The sequence below is a fragment of the Lathyrus oleraceus genome, chromosome 4, assembly GCF_024323335.1.
Source record: "Lathyrus oleraceus cultivar Zhongwan6 chromosome 4, CAAS_Psat_ZW6_1.0, whole genome shotgun sequence".
Taxonomy (NCBI): Eukaryota; Viridiplantae; Streptophyta; class Magnoliopsida; order Fabales; family Fabaceae; genus Lathyrus; species Lathyrus oleraceus.
The window spans coordinates 345,227,698-345,237,116 of NC_066582.1; positions in this window are offsets into that span (position 1 = coordinate 345,227,698).

Here is a 9,419-nt window from a genome sequence, read left to right on the forward strand (position 1 = left end):
GTAGTTTTGAGGCCGGGAGAGGTGCATGTTCAGTCATAATAATGTGATCAATAGATGTACACGAGCATGAATTTTGAAGAGTTCATATCATGTGTTATACTGGTCTTTTTCGATGCTCAGGATAATTATGATGAAATTATGTGATGTTTGAAATGGTGAAAGTAAGGTGGATAAAAGGTGGTGGTGTTGCCATGGTGACAGACTTGGGAGAGGAGGTCAGGGTTTTGGTAGGAGACGAGGAGGAATGGTTTTCGCCCATGTTGGGAAGAAGAAAGTTGTGGTGGTGTTGTTAGGGTTAGGAAGGAGAAAGGGCGAGTTAGGGTTTAGGGTTTGATATTTGAATCAATACCTATTGATTACTAATACCATGTAAGAGTCATGCAATATATATATATATATATATATATATATATATATATATATATATATATATATATATATATATATATATATATATGTGTGTGTGTGTGTGTGTGTGTGTGTGTGTGTGTGTGTTTGTTTGTTTGTTATACAATTATGACTATTCTATAACTAAAGATGTATACTATAATATTTTAACAATAATAATATTCTAATAATAATAATAATAATAATAATAATAATAATAATATATTCTAATATATACCCCGTTGAACATATCCACGAAAAGAATCATGAAACAGTGTGTGTAGCGGTAAAACTTTTGAGTTTAAGTTATTGATTAACTTAAATCGCAAAACAAGAGTCGCCACCACACTTTTATTATTTCCAAAGAAAAAGGAAAAAAGTACAAACAAAACCCAAAGAATTTTTAAAACAAAACTAATGAAAAGAGATAAGGGTCTGGGGGTTAGTTATGCAAAGTGAAAGTATTAGCACCCTAAACATCTATATTACTTTATAGGAACCTCTTTGAAAATCTGTACATTTTGACTTAAAAATGACATTCTTTGCAAAGGATTGGAGAGATGAGAAAATTAATGTTTTTTTTTATGATTTTTGTGTTTGACAAGACTTTTAGAGTCTCATGCCTACGTACCAACAAAGTGTAACGGAGGATCAAAAACTCGTAGTTTGTGGTAAAAATAACAAAGATGTTTGTTTTGATTTATTTATTTTTACTGAAAAGACATTTTGTCATTTTTAGGAGAATACTCAGCTAGTGACCCACAAGTATGAGAATTGTGCATCACCATAGAGAAGTGCTCAAACTTGGATAAAATGCATCAAAACATATTTAAAATGAATTTTAAAAGGGAAATAAAAGAGAAAAATCCATAAAGTCCTTCAAAACAATAAATAAATGGCCAAGAAAATCATGGAAGATTGAAAATAAATAAGAAGCATATAATAAAATTTTCAGAATTTTTAAATGCAGAAAAGTATTTTTAAACCAATTAAAACAAAGGAGAAAAGAGAAAATTCAAGAAAAATAATAATAAAATAAAATGTTGAAAAATAAAAATAAGATGGAGAAAAATAAAAGAGAATTTTAGAAATTATTTTGGGATTTTTGGGATGTAAAATGAATTTTCTAAGAATTTTATAAGAAAAATGCAATTAAAAAAGAAGAAATAAATTAGAAAAAACACGGAGCATTGGATCTGACTTCATTAATTGACATGGCAGATCCAACAATCACAAGGCTGAGGCGCACGATGGAAATTAGAAAAAGTGAAACACAAGATCTAATTCAAATTGGACCAATCAAAACATTTCAAATGTCCAATGTGTCTCCAAACTCAGATGACCTGAGATAAACTCCATTCATCTTCCCCAATGGTCCCTCACTGAAGTTTCATCATTTGGTAAATTCAGAACACGAGACCACCACCAATGTGATCGCCTCCTCTCACGAATTCAACCTTATGCTCCAAACTCATTTATCTAAATTGAGCATGAGGAATTTCAGAGAAGTTTCAGAAGCAAGCAAGTCATGAAAAATTAAATTAAATGATGAACACGATCAATAAACACCAGATAAGTTAGGGGAAAGCATCAGAGTGTGAAGGACTACATTAGGTAACTTGTTTGAGTTCAAATGATGCTCAAAACTATCTTGTCCAAATGGTGATCAAAAGTTGATGAAGCTCGATCTGGTTAGAGCACTTCAGGAGGTCTTGGAGCTTGGGAATTTTCGCAAAAGCTTCAGAGAAGACCGAAAGTGCTAATGGAATCAAGAAATTTGATTGAAACAAGTTGGAATTCAAAACACGATAGTTTAATTTTCTGGAATTTTTTTAGATTGAAGCATGGATTTCTTGGCTCTCAAAATCTTGGAAATGAATGCAGTAGCTTCCTCTATTTATAGGGAATGTGTTTGGATCCAAATGCGTGTGGAATCAAGCTTAATTCGTGCAAAACGAATTTGATCATGAAGTGAGAAAAATGTGACTTGCAATCCATCAAAACTCAGCCAAATCATGCGTATCAAAGGTCAATTAACTTATGGAGGCTTGTTTAAACATGTTTAGGTCCAAAACGCATGCTAATTTGGCTTTGAATTAATAATTAGTGAAGTTCAAATTTGGACCATGGTGATTTCTTCAGTTCCAAGTTACCATGTTCAACTCAATGGGGCATCTTGCTCATGAGGCGTTTTGATCCCATCCTTTTTGCAATATGTTGACATCATAACAAAGATTATAATATGGAAAGAAAGGTTGCATTTGGATGCTTGAGCACAAAGTTGCGTCGTGTTGAAGTTGGCACAAAAAACTGGTCATGTAACTTAGACAATTCTAAGTCCCAAATGCCTGAAAATGACATGTAATGTCTTAATGGATTCCATGGCCTTCCAAACATAATTTGACTTTGGTCCTTGAATAAAACTTGTAGAGGGTATCACAAATGATATTTTTTTAAAAGAATCTTCCGCAAATATTGAAAATTGAAGAAGTTGTGAACCTTGAAAGTTCAGGAAAAGTCACTTGAAAATAGGTCAAATTTCACTAAGTCCACAAATGACCTATAATGTCTCCAAACTTTTGATGATCCTACAAGCATCATTGGATCTTGTCATGTAAAGAGAAGTTTTAAAGGATATTGAGAAGAGTCATATGCAAAAATAAGCATTAAAAAATATTGAGAATTGAAGGAGTTGTGGTCTTTGGAACTTTGACTTCAAATGTTGACTTTTTGGTCAAACCCATTGGAATAAACTTGTGCACTTGAACTTTTCTTGCATTATAAGGTACATGGATGATCATATGAACTCAAAATAAGACATCCTTAAATGTATCTTGATTAAATTTCTCAAAGCTTGAGGTAATTTGTTGAAGAAGGCATGGAAATAAACACATGAACCTTTGACTTTCTTTGAGAAGTTAGCCACAAAAATTTGAGATACTCTTGATCAAAATGAGATTGAAAGATGCTTGAGGACATTATAGATCATGTCTTGAGAGATAGCCTCTTGAGAATCAATGGTTGAACACACTTTGCTGAGAAGTCAAAATAAACCCTAACTGAGGAAACATGCTTGATGTTCTTGATGGGAAACCTTACCTTGCACCATAAACTTAAAGGAAACAAAACATATCTTTTCTATTTTGATTAGTGTTTAGATGAGTAATAAGCATATAAACACAAAGGGTAAAACATTAACAAAGAGGTGCTTGAAGATCCATGCAAAAGGAAACTCCAAAAATGAGAGGGAGAGGGGCCAAAAGGTGATCTTGTTTGTATGCAAGGATGAAAATGGTATGTGGGATCTTAGAGTTAAAAATTAGGGTATGACAGATGTCCCTATTTAAGTTTATTTAATTTGGAGATATGAAGATTAAGATCTTTGTCTCGACGAGATTGAGGAGACTTAAATACAGAAAACCCAAATTTTGGCCCTAAGATACTGCGAAAATGCTTATGATATGATATGAATGTAGATGAGGATCTTTGTCGGGAATATAGTGCCACAAGAGACACAGAACTGATGGAGAAAAGAGGAGACTGAAACTCCACATGGGGAATAACAGTTTCAAAGGGGGAAAACCTAACTGGGGACAAATAAAATTCCACAGGGGGACGACTCAGCTCGGGAGTAACTATTGTATTGGAAAGAAACCAATGCATAATTAGAAAACAAATGAACTAAAGACCTAACGGGGAAGGCTTATCAAAGCAAGGCTTCGTCGGGGGGGGGGGGGGGGGGGAGAATATTACCTAACTATCAACCAAGTGATAACTTAACAAGGATAATAAGATCAAAAGGATTGATTACCAACTACCAACCAAGTGATAACTTAACAAGGATAATAAGATCAAAAGGATTGATTACCAACTACCAACCAAGTGATAACTTAACAAAGGTAACCAACCAAAGGTAAGAGAAATTATTACCTACTATCAGCCGAGTGATAACTTAACAAAAGGTAATAAATTAAAAAGGAATGACTACCAAACAAGTGATAGCTTAACAAATGTAACCAACCAATGGTAAGAGAAATTATTACCTACTATCAGTCGAGTGATAACTTAGCAAAAGGTAATGAATTCGAAAGGAATGATTACCAACTACCAACCAAGTGATAACTTAACAAAGGTAACCAATCAAAGGTAAGAGAAATTATTACCTACTATCAACCGAGTGATAGCTTAATAAAATATGATAAATTCAAAAGGAATAATTACCAACTACCAACTAAGTGATAACTTAACAAAGGTAACCAACCATAGGTAAGAGAAATTATTACCTACTATCAGCCGAGTGATAGCTTAACAAAAGGTAATAAATTCAAAAGGAATAAAGTTCAACCTAGGAATAAACTAGAGATAAACGGTCAAAGAAGACTCAATCCAATGAGGAAATAAACTCAAATGGTGATTAATCACCATTTGAGTTTATTTCCTCATTGGATTGAGTCTTCTTTGACCGTTTCTCTCCAATTTTGTCGGGTGCATGCTCTTAATAACTTTATATCATAAATTAATTATAGTAGGTGTCATACCTCGGAAAATGGGGATACGACCTATCGAAGCGTGATCGCGCGCTCGCAATGATGGACTGAATAGAGTCGCCATCGAACTTTATTTATTCCTAAAAAGGGAAGGGAAAATATCGATAAAACCCAAGACAAAACGACAATGATTATGGTCGTCGCAACCAAATCAGGGTTCGGGAGTCGATTACGCGAGGGGAAGGTAATAGCACCCCTCACGTCCGTTGTACTCAACGGGAACCATTAGGTTAGTTCTACGCGTTAGTGTTAGTTTGAAATGTTAGGCTTTAAGTTATTAGGTGGGAAAGAAAGAAAGGATGAGAGGAGAATATTTTTGGATTTTTGACGAAGGACTAAACCTAAGTTTTTTATTAGTGGGTCTGACAAAATTTACAAATCCTGCTCCTACGTATCTCAACAGAGAAATTAAGGCTTAGGTAGTTCTAGGTAGAAAATGTTTGTTTGTTGATCGATTTTAGCGAAAGCTACTTTGTGTCAAATCGATAAAAACATTATTGTACTACCCAAAACAGGTGGAGAAACATTGCCTTGCATTGTTTTGAAACAAAGTACCTTTCGTTTGAGAAAAGGTTTAAGAGGGTCAATCGCACGGCGGAGAGAAAAGAAATTGATTGGTTTGATGTGTTTTGAGTAATGGCGAGAACTTGGATGAGCGAGATATCCATCTCGAATCCTAGTCTCAAGAGTGCGTGGTATCCACCATGTTCCATTTCCATCTTATTTGCAAAAATATTTAATAAGAATTAAGTGTTTTGAGGTTTGATCGAGAAAGGGTTTGAAGAAACCGCCTTGACAATTTTGGACGATGGCGAGAGCTACGATAGGCGAGGCATCCACCTCGAATATTAATCCCAGGAGTGCATGGTATCCACCACGTTCCATTTCCATCTTTATTGAAAAGTGTTTAGATAGGAATTAAGTATTTTGAGTTTTGTTGTGAAAATGACTTGACATTGGATCAAGCATTGATGGATGTTGAAGAGAAATTTTTGAATGAATGTTTGAGAGAAACATAATAGATAAGTTTGGATGATGGCGAGAGCTAGGATAGGCGAGACATCCATCTCGAACCCTAGTCTCAGGAGTGTGTGGTATCTACCACGTTCCATTTCCATCTTTATTGAAAAGGTCTTAAATATGAATTAATATTTTTTGAGTTTTTATTATGAAAAATGGCTTGACGTTGGATCAAGCATTTGATGAAGGTTTGAAAGAAATGGAATAGAATGGGAGGAAGAAATGGATTGATTTGTTTATTGAGAAAATACTCGAAGTTGGATCGAGTCTTATTTTTTTGATATTTTGAAAATGGTTGATTTTATTCTTGTGTTAGTAGCTAACTAAACAGTCAAGCAAATAAAGAAATAAGAAGTAGTAAAATTATTACACATCAGGGGAGTGGGGGTACATTTTGTCGAATGGGGATTCAAAGTAATGGAATAATTAAATCGGACCAATCAATGAATAAACAATGCATGAGTGTAGGTGCAAGGGAACTGTCTCATTGTAAGAAGGCCCAAGAGTAAGCCATGTGAAAAAAAAATAACACAACAAGTTATATTTACAAAACACTCAAAAATTAAATTGAAAGAAACAACATCGGGACGTGCACAGATAAAAATCGGGATGCGAGGATGCGAATCAAAGTCGTATAACGCAATAACGTGCAAGACATATGAAAATTGAAAAGTAAACAAGAAATCTAGATAATGTGCTCAAAGCCGGTTTGCACATATTGACAATAATTGAAATGTCATATGTGATTAATCAAAATGCGGCGAAATACTATCGATGTATCGATAAAAATAATCATGGATAAACAACATGGGAATTGTTGAATCCATAAATTAAAATCGATGCTTTGCCAATTAAAATAGATAAAAAGGGAAACATTAAAAAAAAAGAGTATAGGAGAAATTAGGTTAAAACATAAATATGAGAATTAAAGAAAATATAAGAAATTGAAATGTTGAAGGACAAAAATACCACACATGGGTATCGAACCCACTACCAAGGGGGAGATGAACTAACTTCACCTCCACCCGACCACGAGCTAACAGTTTCCAAACCAGGACCTATAAACATATATAAATGTGAATTGGAGCCTTTTAAAAAGAAAAACAACGAAAAGCCCAACAATGGGTTGCTGGACCCGGGTTAAATAAAGCCCAAAAACTAGATTCCAGGCTTGGGTCAGTGGAGGCCCGTTTCAAGTCCTTTGGCCCGGTAAATAATAATAAAAAAAAAACTGAAAGAAGACCAAAGGCCACTGTGACCCGGCCGCATGGCTGTATTATTAGAAAATTAACAGCCAATTAATGACTGGGGAATATGAAAAGACAATGCCTTAATATTCAATAATTGTATGGAGAGCATGAAAAGGCAGAGCATTGGGGATAACAACCTTTATGCATCGGTTCAACCACCTTGAATCCTTTGATAAACCAAATAAATGAAGCATCATAGGAAATGAACAAATAGAAGAGGGAATAAAGCTCACAATCGAAAAAACTTCATCTGTGATTTCCGAAAGAAGAAAACTCAGTTATTCATCCTACATATTCATTTTCTTTCCATTTTGAACATAAAACAAAAGAATCAAGAGCAAGGTGACATCACAAACAAACAGGCGGTGGTATTGCTAAATCAAACATGGAGGCTTCAATGAAACCAAATTGGAACACCACCACGGTTCCCTCAGAAGGATGCAAAGCAGAATCAAAACATAGAAATAAAACTCGGAAAGGAAGCTAATCGGTTGGTAGCGAGATCGACCGACGAATGTAGGTAAGCATTTCGCCTGACGTTTTTCGCTAGCATTTCCTTTCTTCTTGTTCGTCTGTTGTGAGCTCCCGTTCGTCCTATGCTTTTTGTTTTGCAGAATTATTCCTTCCTTGTTAGTGAATAGTAGCGTCTACCTCACAAAATTAGGGTTTGCGTCTTCTTATAGGTGCCAACAAATGGAGATAACCGGTGTCAGAAAACATGAGCTGTACTTTTCAATTCATGCCTCCATCATGGTTTGTCTCCATGCCCTTGTTTCAATGGTATCGGTGGAGTGAGTACGTACGGAAGTGGATTAGAATTGCCAGCTGCGCGGAGTTGCTTTTTCAAACCTGTGTGGTCCCTCCTCTCACTCTTCATCTTACCTTTCACCTTACCCTTTTACTGCGGGTAACAGGTAGAGTCACTGTTGTAAATTGGTAAACGTTCCAATGAAAATCTCAAGTATTGCAAAATCCATTTGGTTATGATTTAGTTAGTTTGTTGGCGTTGTGACGTTTGTTATGGTTTGCAGGGACTTGATCGCTAGGAGGTCACTTGGTTATGGTTATGTTAACTACAACAACCCTCCAGATGCTGCCAGAGATGTACGTCAAAAACTTGGATGGTAGCATTTTGGATGGCAAACTTGATGAGTTGTTTGGGGAGAACGAGAACTTCGATGCAACTTCTCCGGAATTAAGTTTACATTGGGAATTTTTGGATGTCGAAGGTTGAATAGCAGAGCTCTTCACAACATTCTCAGAGGATCCTCCGGATTTTTTCTATTTCCAGAGTGAGAAACATCTGATGGTGTTGGCTTGGTAGGCCAAGAAACAACACGGGTTGAACCAATTTTTGTATCAATCGTATTCATTTCAGCTTTAACACGCTTCTTCCATGTGTCTACCAATGTCCTGGATTTCCTCTGAATTTTAGAATTTTCGTGGCTACGTGAATTATTAACAGATTTTCTAACATTATAGGTTTGTAGTGCACGAAGGTTCACGGGGAGATTATCCAGTGCACAGAGTAACTCTTCAGACTTATCGACATTAGCATCACCAATTTTTGCCCATTCTGTTGGTATCAGGTTAGCATTAACCTGGTTTTGACTTGCTTCAATGTCCTGAAAGCAACATGGTTGGACCAACATTTAATGAATTGCAGCGTACAATGCAGGCTTGCTCTCATCATCAACCAAATCCAACCCAACAACCTGTTTCAAGAAAACATGTAGCTGAGGATGTGAATCGGGGTCAATGTAACCTCAAAAAGTGGAATGAATATATTGTCGAGGATGTTCTTGGAATGACGTCCCAATTCCCATTTCTTTGTACACATTATACGACCTTGGAAGCTGAATCAAACTGACCATATTCTGGCTGTAGAGTTCATTATTCACTATCCAACTAGCAAGTTGATCCCACTCACTTTGTTTCCTACCATATATTGGTATTCTATACTCAGCCATATGATATTTACTGGCTTTAAGATCAGAAAATACTTGCTTTGTCACCTCGGCCAGGAAACGACCTTGAATAAGATTATCCTGCTTCAGGAATATCTCCCTGAGCCTACTTTGACCACAGGGATTGCACCTGAGATTGAATTTGTCAAAGCGATGAAATGTACTCTTGTCTATGCGAACATCCAAAAGATCAACATTGAGGTTGTATCCAGTCAAATCCAAACTCTCAACAATTTCTTTCAAGGTCA